Source organism: Trypanosoma cruzi, genomic scaffold (genome assembly GCF_000209065.1).
Source record: "Trypanosoma cruzi strain CL Brener 1047053515891 genomic scaffold, whole genome shotgun sequence".
NCBI classification, from domain to species: domain Eukaryota; phylum Euglenozoa; class Kinetoplastea; order Trypanosomatida; family Trypanosomatidae; genus Trypanosoma; species Trypanosoma cruzi.
In genome coordinates this window covers 10,907-21,029 of record NW_001849272.1, presented here as the reverse complement: position 1 = coordinate 21,029, position 10,123 = coordinate 10,907, and the positions used below count along the sequence as shown (strand labels likewise).

General features: G+C 53.2%; 2 pseudogenes, besides 5 other annotated features; both read right to left on the bottom strand.

Annotated features, from left to right (window-relative positions):
• Window positions 1-1,243: a mobile genetic element.
• Window positions 1-10,123: a sequence feature (areas not merged during assembly with more than two copies in the genome that could not be assigned to a particular haplotype).
• Window positions 1,062-1,085: a sequence feature (AT_rich).
• Window positions 1,064-1,243: a mobile genetic element.
• Window positions 1,343-4,471, bottom strand: Tc00.1047053504065.50 (annotated as a pseudogene).
• Window positions 5,470-7,850: a mobile genetic element.
• Tc00.1047053504065.10 lies at window positions 7,852-10,123 on the bottom strand (annotated as a pseudogene; the record flags this gene model as incomplete).

The following is a 10,123-nucleotide window of genomic DNA, read 5'->3' as shown; positions in this document are numbered from 1 at the left end:
ATCGGTGGGATCCTGCCCGCCCTCCAGTACGCCGATCCACTCGACCAAAATGTCAAAGGCAAGTTTAACCTGCTCGTTGTCCTGTTGCCAGCATTGGTGTGCGCACCGGAGGCCGAAAACGGCTCCGGAGGCGCCCTCATTCCATGTATGCGTGGGCTACCTGGTGACGTCAAATGCGCAGAAACTGCGGTCCTCTTCCATAGTTAATTGGGCGTCCAGGGGAGAAGTGCGGGAAGGCAACGGCATGGAGGGGTGGAAATGTGGTCTCCCAACATTGCCGTGAGAGAGTCTGTAGGCCGCCGAACTGTGTCGGGCCGCACTGCTAGGCACGCCTCCAGCCATCAAGATATCCGTTCGATGCGGTAGTGTAGTTACGCCATCGTTGGCAACGTGTTAAGTAGCGGGGGCCTTGCCCCGCCCCGCCGTCTCCGCATACCGCGCGGGTTGTAGTGCGTTATGGCGTGCCTCCCGTTCCTGGAGTTGAGCAGTGAGGACTCCCAAGTTGAATTCGCGCTCCCGTAATTGGGCGCGATCGGCCTCCAACTGCTTTTGTAGTTCTAGGACCTGGTTGCCGGCCCCGGCGATATTGGATTCCCTTACCGATAGGTTTTGATGCGCCTTCTCAACCTGCGAGTTAAGCTGAGCATTCCGATTCTGCACGTCCGCGACGGCGTTCGCGTAATCAAAATTCAGGCGCTCCCTTTCAGCAGTGATGAGCCCTTGTTGGTGCCCCAACTCCCGGGCTGCCCCCATAGCGGGCAGGAGCACTTGTGTCTCGAAATTAGGGATCTGAGGCGCCCGTAGATTCGCAATATGTCCAATAAGAGTAGAATCCTGCCATGCTTTAGAGACAGGTCCATGGAGCAAGCATAAGCCTGTGGATGATGCGGCCACGGTTAACGTCCCGTCCGACAGCTGGTTACCATCAATGAACGTCATCTGCACCTGGGTCTCGCCACATTGGCACACCATTTCCCAGAGACGGGCGCCAATATCACACCACTCGGAGGGTGTGTAGGGAACCAAAGTCATTTCCTTAAACTTACCTGGCTGTGTGTCCGTAAAAATAAAATTAAAAATATTATCTGGCCTCTATCGGCTCCCTGCCCCTACAAAGTCGCGTTCTTCCCAAAAGATTCATACGGTAGAAAGTATCATAAAGAATGCATTCATTTATCAGGATATACACATACATTAATTAAGTTAGCCAGCTCTCCCGCGATCATTCTTTTCACAAGCTCCTAAAAAAGAAAGTGGAATTAACAAAACTCATTGAGTATTGCTGGGATGCCGCTCAGTTGCTGCTCCACAGAATTTCGCAACTTTGCTCTCCCCAATTCATTCAACAGGGAGCCGCAGTGCCCCACAGCCCCAGAAGCAGCAGCAACAACACCCGAGACACACACCCATGCACGGTGCTCTCAGCAAATAGAGCCATGCCCGCCAACTCGCTGTAATGCCCGTTCTCAAGCAAAATTTCAGTGTCCGAGGGTATTGTTGCGTTGGACTCCGATGGGATTGCGGTTTCCCCAGGCGTGGTGTTTGTGTTACCCGGTGCGGTGTCGAACGTCTGTGGCACCTCCTCGCCGTTTTCAGAAGAAACTTCTTCTCGTTCAATCCGAGAGACGTCGTCGGTGTTCTCCGCGGATTTTGTTTCGGCGTCACTCTTTGAAGGAGTGAGGCTGCTGCCTGAGCCCATTGTTCTCTCGGAACTTCCGTCCCCAGCCTCGAGGCCGAGGCTTTGCTCCGTGCCGGTGGTTCTGGTTCCACTGGAACGCACTTCGTTGTTTTCAGCGGAAAGCTCAGTGCTTTGTTGCACTTGGTGCTCACCGTCAGCTGGTCCGGTGACCGTTTCCATAATCAGTGACGAAGCCACTGAAGACGTTGATTTGCCACTCCTGTCATTTGCTTCTCCATCCTCCTCTGGCTGTGGTGTATCATAACTTTCAGAGGATCCTTCGACATCATTGAACTCCGTTGACTCCTCTGATTGTAGGTCTTGTGTCTGCACATCTGAATCCCGCTGCATCGATTCACTGCCTTCATGCGGCGTGGCTTGCTGAGACGTTTCGCCTTCGGAAAGCTGGGCATTGTCATCTGGACGAGAGTTCCCTGCGATCTCCGTTGCAATGGCGGGTTCAGGAACAGATGATCCCTCGGCATCCGTGGAAGAGGGCGCTGCAGGCACCAGATCATCGACGCTTCCTTCCTCTTGTTTTTCAATATCATCCTCATTCAATTCCTCATTGCTGGTGGCGCTTTCCTCACTCCTTGACTCAGAAGCAAATGAGACGTCTGTGCCAGCCACCTGACCTGTGGGTTGTTTCTCAACACCCAGTGATGGAATAGTGACTTTGCTGGCATTGAGTTTATGCAGATCACCTTCCAACAGTTCCTCGTTGTACAGCATGACGTTGGTCACCGTCGCGTGGCCGCCCGTTGCACTTTGGTGCTTACTGTCCCCACCGATGTAGAAGTGTGAAATCCTGTGGAAGTTAAACAGACTCTTATCATAGCTCTTGTGGTCGATTTCCTTTCTATCTACAATGACAGTCCATTCATCATAATCCATTTGCAGTACCACCCGATACGTCTTGTTTGGCTCCCACGCACCAACACTCTTCGAAATAGCACGTTTCTCCGCTATGGCCAGCCACTTCTTGTCATGGGTGCACGACAGACCAAAAAGGATCGTGCCTTTGGTGTCATTCATGATCACACCCATCAAAGAAACGGGGCTGCTGTCACTCTGTGGCACCTCGTGGATGGACACCGTCGCCACAAGAGTGAACTCGGTGTTCGCAAAGTAGTACGGCACAGTCTGCCCCATGTCGCCAACAGGCCACACCGCACCTGCTCCGGTTCCTTTGAACGTCCATCCATTGGGAACCCTTCTCTTCCCATTCGTCAATGTTGCATTCACGCCAATGTACTCGTCTCTCCATGTGTTCTCAGAGAAGTTACCAGACAAGAAGCCAACAAGCCCATCAGTGGGAACAGTACCTTTACACATACCCTTTTCTATCGGATCAACAGTGGCGCTGGAACCGGAACGGCATGAATGCAAGGCGCTGTCCAAATCCTTCCATTTCTTCACAACTTCCTTTATCCGCTCCAGTTTCTCGGTCAGACGCACGGCGACAAGACTGTATGATCCGTCATCACCCTTCTTGTTCTCGTACAGTGAAATCAACTCATTATTCTTCTTCATCAACAGCGAGCTGGCGGCAGCGTCATCACCCTCACGAGATACCGGCCCAAGATCATGCACACGTGCATTTTCCGTCACCCAAAGATGGAGCCGACCTTTTCCATTTCCCCCCTTCGCATACACCGGCGCGGTGATGAGCATCACCTCCTTTCCCTCAATGATTGCGGTGGTAGATCCGCTCTGGACGCCGTGCCCCTTTCGATTGTGTGAGTTGCCCCACACGCGGGTAATTGGCTGACCCGACGTATACCAATTGACTCCATGCGGAGTGGACATGTAAACGTCATAGTAGCCTCCAGCACAATGAGCCATCATGAAGAGTCTTTCGTCGTCTTTCTTTTCTTTCCACTTCACCAGGGTTGGATCCCTGCAGCCGTTACCAGGCGTTTTTTGCGAAAGCCACCATTTGTCCTCCGACTTGGAGAGACGCATAGACAGCAAAACGCTCCTTCCATCGTTGCCTTTGGCCTGCATGGGAAACACAAGCGTGCCGTCACGCATCACAGCGCCCGATCCTCCACCGCCAACTAACTCGGTCAAGGAATAAGAATCTCCTCTGCCTTGAGGCTCCACTGCATGTGTCTAATTCCACAAAAGTTTCTTGTTGTTTCCACCATCCACCGTGACAGTTCCCTTCACGAGCAAAAGGCCCCGCTCTTTCGTACCCGCAACCTGCGACCTTGTATGGCTGTAGTTTCCCAGGAGCATGTAGACACTGTCCTCAATTACAACTGTCGTTGGCCGCAACACTTCTGGTGTCCCAAAATTATTCGCGGCGGTGTCCCCAATTTGCATGCAAAAAAAACTTATATAAGACGTAGAAATATCCATTGCGCTGCCACTTATATTCAGGTGCTTTGAGACAATCCCAGCACGGCGGCCGGATCCGTTCTCCTCCTCGCACTGCGCTTCAGCAACGGCAAATACATCATCACCCACTTTAACGAGGCCAGAAACACGGAGCGAGGTGATTTTGCCGCCGTCCTCAAACTCCTTCCAATTAGCAAATGATATCGACGTCGTCCCCTTAAATGGATCAATGGTATTCCTTGTTTTATTCCATCAGCGGCTGCAGCTCTTCCACTGCCGCAGCACATCATCACGAGGAGGAGAAGCACCGCGGAAGCAAACACGCGCCGGGACATGTTGGGCCTCTGCGGCTCACTCTCTCTTCCTTCCCTCCTCCTTCCGCTGGATCCGGTCACGCGGCGACGGTTGTGCGTGCGGGGTGCCTTCACAGCAGCAACACGTGAGAGCATATAAATATGTGTGTGTGGGCGGTCTGTGTGCTGTTGGTCCTTTTGGTGCCTTCGAATTTCACAGTAGCGATTAGCGCTTGTTTTCCTTCTCTCCTAGCGTGCTTGTGTTCAATAAGTGGAGAGAACAACAACAGCGGCAATACGTCAGACACGTCAGTGAGGAGCAGAGCACCCACGAGGAGTGCGGGACACAAGACAATCCGGAAGGGACGGCACGGAGGACCATCGCCCACAGAAAAGAGCAGCAACACGGCAAGTCACGGCGGGCCGTCGGTGTGTGCGAGGCAGCCCTCACGCGGTGCAACACGCCTCACACGCAACAGGGAAAGACAGACAGAGAGAGAGAGAAATGAATGAACGCCGTCAAGACGCACTCACAATCAACATGGCCCGTGAGCATGCGGCCACTCCACGCAGGAACAAAGGAGGAGATGATGACAGGAAAAAAGTAAGAAGCTGCACAACAAAAAAAGAAAAACCCGACAGGCGGAAAAGCACCGCCAACGCCCTCGCCCTGGCCGGCAACTCCACACCAGCCCTCACACACACACACACCATCGCAGTGCTGTCAGTCCGCGGGTGAGAGGATTCGGCCCTCCAAACAACAAACGCACACACCGCATGCAGTCATCCACCAATGGACGAGAAGCGACACACCGCCACCGCCTCCAGTTCAGTCCCACGGACAACGGAATACGGCCACAGCCCCGAAGCCAACACACAGCGCACACGAAGTGAGCTCTCAAAGAGCCACACGCGGAAGCGGATCCTCATCCAGCCACGGAGCGAGCACCCACACTGTTCGCTCATTCCACCCTCAATGAGATGTGGTGCTTCACTCCACGCGATGAAATGGAGTAAATATCCGCCCGGGAGGTTGACAGAATGCTGAAATTATCTCTAGAAACCACGCAAGGAAAAACAAGGATTAAATGGAATAAGAGTGTGTTTCCCACATCCTCAAAATTTAACCAATTAATTGCATATATATTATCCGATAGCCACAAGACTCCGCCGCTCCCTTTCGCAAGTTCCACCCCTTTGCCAAGTCCTGAAGTGTAAACACGCGACCGCGTGACATGCCGTCTGCGGGGTTTTCTGCGGACCGCACGTAGGCAAAAGTTGCCCGCATTCCGTGAGAGTCCAAAAACTCATATATTCGTTGCAGCTCCCACGTCATGGCGTGTGATTTTGAGCTGCCTTTATTCGCCGCTCCTTGCAGCGAAGTGTTGTCACCAAACGTCCATGGTGGATGGCAAAATGGCGGAAAAGGCCGACAAGGCCAAGCGTACCGTGCGCGCCTCGGCCTGCATGATAAGAAAAGGCTTCCTCTCCCATTTCCCCGGCAGTTTTAACGTCGCCGGAGTCTGGAATAAAAAGGCTCCCCATCCATGGAGCGATGCGTCCGTGATGATGGCGGCCGATACCATTTCCGTGGAATTGATGATTCGCTTGCGATTGTTCTCGATGGTGTGTCGCAACCTCTCGCCCAAACCAACCGCTGCCGGCGGAACGTTCGCCGGGGATGTCTCCAGTACAATCCCCCGGTGAAGTGCGGATAATCGTCGTCGCACTGCCTTGATGAAAAGGTAGTAGTCAAATACACGCGTGCACAAAATGGCAGCCGCGTACAAAAAGCGTGACGCCAAAACCTCCATTCCCGCGATGGGTAAATACTTCAGCGCCGGCATGGCGCGTACAGACCGGACAAACTTCTCACTCAGGGATACCACACGGTGAGTGTGATCAAACTGCACCCCCAGAAAGGTGTACTGCGTGGCGCCCGATTCGCGGCCATCCCATATCGTGGCGTGACAACTGTCCGCATTACGAAGCGCTTGGGTTTCCCACAATGTCCCATCGCTTTTCGGCCCTGCTATGCGTATATTATCGATCCATACGTCGATACGCACCAATGGAGGTGCAGCCCAGAGGCGGTGAACCACCGTCGTCACCCCGCAATTGCCAAGGTAATAATAATCTGGAGAATTTCTGGGCCGGCCTTGTATCCCATAGGGAGCCGTGGGGGCTCCACCAGCGTGCCGTCCTCCACGCGGCATCAAAAGAGATGCCGAGTCTCCCGCGGTAAAGAGACTTGAAAAAAGGACGCCTTTAATTCCAGGCAGGAAGCGGCCTCAGCCATCACAGGCGGCAAATAATGGGAAATGTGTTAAAGAGGAACATGAGCCTCGTAAGGGTCGTCTCTGTTCTTGTCGCGTGGCCACGCAATCCATCGTCGTCGTAAGCCGGTGGTTTTCTCCTCCACAACTGAGAAAGGCATTATCCATCCGCCTGTTATTGTGGACGAACCGTCCTCGATTATTCCAGCTTTTCGTAAGAATCTCGCGTCAGCGGTTGGAATCCTCCGTGAGCCTTCGCGCGCTTTACCGGAGGAAGACGGTGGAAGAGGGGACCACCCGACGAGTCCCCATACTTGCATAAGACTCTCCAAGGTGGCCGGGTTCAACCAACTTTTGATCCACTCTAGGTTCAATAAGGGCACGTTGACTTGCTGTAACGGGATGGTTCGTTCATCGTGTGGAGTGGCCGGACGCGTCCTTGGCGTGCGTCTCGTTATTGTAGCAGCATGATTGTGATAAAATCAAAAAAAAACGCTCCTCCGTTCTCAGCCAGGGTTCCTGCCCTTCCGTGGTTTCTCCCTTCACATCAATGCGACCAGCGGCAACACCTGGGTCAGCAGTGTGGTGTACCTCCACAAATATCGAACTGTGCTCTGGGGAAGGTCAAACGGGTCGAAGTGCTTCGCCAACTGCGAGACCACGTGTGGGTCCAAATTGTACGCCTCCACGATTTGAGCAGCGTGTCTCAACGCACCGCGTTCTATGGAATGCGCCGTGGCATTCCAAGGAGCCAGAGCTCGTTCGACTTTGGCATTAGTGATATTCGTGAGTTTTTCGTTTTCTTGAAGTGTCCTGCATGGCTTTATAATGTCGAAAGCGTCCTGCCCTCACATCCTCACGAACCGAAAGGCGCGGTGGGGATCCGCCCTCGCCGTCTTCGGCGCCACGGGCCAATCCAAAATTAAGGTCCCGTCCGCCCCCATTGTGGAATTGTTGGGGATTAAGGCCGCGATCTCGGACCAACGACTCGCCGTTATCCACGCAAGTCAAAAAACAACACGTTCCCTCCAATCGGTCCGGCTGCGGATAACTTGATTCATCCACCGCTTTCCCTTGTCAAGGGGCACGTCTGCTTCACCACCGATCGCACCGCAACTTTTTGTAACCTCAAAGACGCAATATCCAGCGGGGTTCGATCCATTTGCAACATGGACCGCAGCATCCTGGCGTACTGCAGTCGGGTCGATGGTGCCACATCGATTGCCACCAACAAGGCCGCGCAGCTCTCCTCCCAGAACGCCGCAATCTCTTGGTTTTATATTGTTGCTCACATTATTGGAATTTACAACATCACATCTCTGCCAGTCGTTCATCGGCGTGCTGGCTGCGTGCCGCAGACAAATGATCTCCCACGACAATCCCTGAGCAAATTCACCCCAACCATTAAAATATACCGCCAGGCACTCAGTGAACTGCCCCACAGTGCCGGCGGTGGTGTGGTGCGCACCCGCCGTAGTCATCCGCAGCCCAACCAGCGTCCTTGGATTGGACTCTGAGAAAAAAAAGGAATCCACCAGCGGAACGTTTGTGGCCCACGGTTTGTGCAGCACCCCGTACTTTATTTTACGGATCGTTTTTTCATATTCACTCGGCAGCAAACCCTCATCTCCCTTGGGATGCAATTCAGGGGCCAACTTCAAGACGCAGGGCTTTGCTTGACGTCCTGTTGGCGGCTCAAACTCCGTGGGTTTCGTCGCTATTACCTTGGCAAAGTCACTCTCCGTGAACGACTTCAAAGCAAACCATCCAAAAAATATTGGCAAAATATTATCCTTCGACGCCAACATCGGCCTCAAAAGCTATTTTATTCTGCTACACTTGGGAGGCGTTCCAATGTCCGTTCCTCGAGGCAAGCAGATATCGGTGCATTGAAAAGGATCACACCGCCTGCGTATATTTCCCGAACAACTTCCACAGGCTTGTGGGACGGATCCTCAGAATACCGTGGCGACTCACCTCCCCGTGAAAAGTACTCTTTCGCAGTTCCCTCGTTGATCGAGTGCAATGCAAACCTCACCGCTCCACAGCTTTCCCTAAACGCCTCCTCATCAAAGACGTGACATGGAATCGGTCCCAAAAGATACATGTGTTTTTCAACCTCTTTCCAGTATTTCGCTTGTTTCTCTTTAGTCTCATCACGCGTTATCCAGGCGCACATCGCCTTCACATCCACCTCGTCGAGGCAATTCACGATGACTCGCGCGGCCTGTAGCTGCTTCGCCCACTCATCATAGCTGGTTACCTTTGGGAATGACACCGCAATCATGCCCCATCCAGAAGTAGGCGCAAAACGTCTCGGTGGCGGCGTTCCCTCCTTTGCCACACCGTAGGTAATATACACATTCCTCACATGCTCCCTCAAACTTCTCAACTCCGAGACGCACATGTCCTCATCGCTGCATCTTGTCACCGCTCTGGTGGTCTTGTCAGACACGTACGCATCTCCTCCACCAAAACAGTGGACCACCACTTGGAGTTTCTTGGCATCGCAGTGCAGCAGCTGGTAGAGGAGGTACGAGCTGGCAGCCATCGACTTCCCGATCCCGGGCGCCCCAATCAACACACGTCGTCTAGGCTTAAAGTCGGTCCCACCGTGAGTGCCGAACCACGCGGTTGGATCGTCAAGGACGGTCTGCCACGCCCGATCCAACTCACAGTTTACAAAAACGTCCTTGGGAAGATCCTGTATCGTATGCCACGAGTGCGGCCATCCCTTCTCCGAGGCAAGCAACATCAACACGGGAGGTGCCACACCGAATTGCTGCACAGCGTCATTCTCTTCGATAGCGTCGTCAGCTTCCCTGTACGACCATGTCTGTTCTGGCTTCCCCTCATGCACCTCCATTCCCGTCCCCGTTTTCTTTCGCTCCACGCCGTCCGGAATTTCAACCACATGGTGCCACCTCGCATTGTACACAGACTCGTAGCATCCCTCCAGTTTCTCCGGTGCGCTCGTCGTCGTTGGGTTCCTCGCCTCCTCGGCAGCTGCATCCAAGAAATGTTTGGTGGAGTTATGAACAGCTGCTTTTACCTCCGCAGCAGCTAATGACCGCCCCGGTAGGTTGTTGACACCCTTATCGCATAGCTTGCGTATATCCTCATCGAAGATCACTTCACCCTTCACAGCTCGCTTCATACTCAAATAACGACCTGATGCCTGTATTTCGTTCAATACTCCCTTATCACGGATATACTTCGTGGGGTCCTTGAAAAACTCCTTCAGCAAAACATCCCGATTGGTGTCCACAATGCCCCTGCCGTCCAGTTCCCTCGTAAGAAAGTCGTTCAGCCTCATTTCATTGACGCGAGCTCTTCCCTTAAACAGTACCTCCTCGATATTAGTGGAAATGGTAAATTTCATTTCTTGCGTTCGTCTCAGCCTTTCCTCTGCCTCCCGCCCCGCTTCTGTCAGTACCTGCGTGAGTACTCCATTTGGTGTTCCCTTGCAATGGGAGTGATCGTATCCTTTTCTTTCATAGTCTCGACGTTGCCCGAGAGAGAACACACCTTCG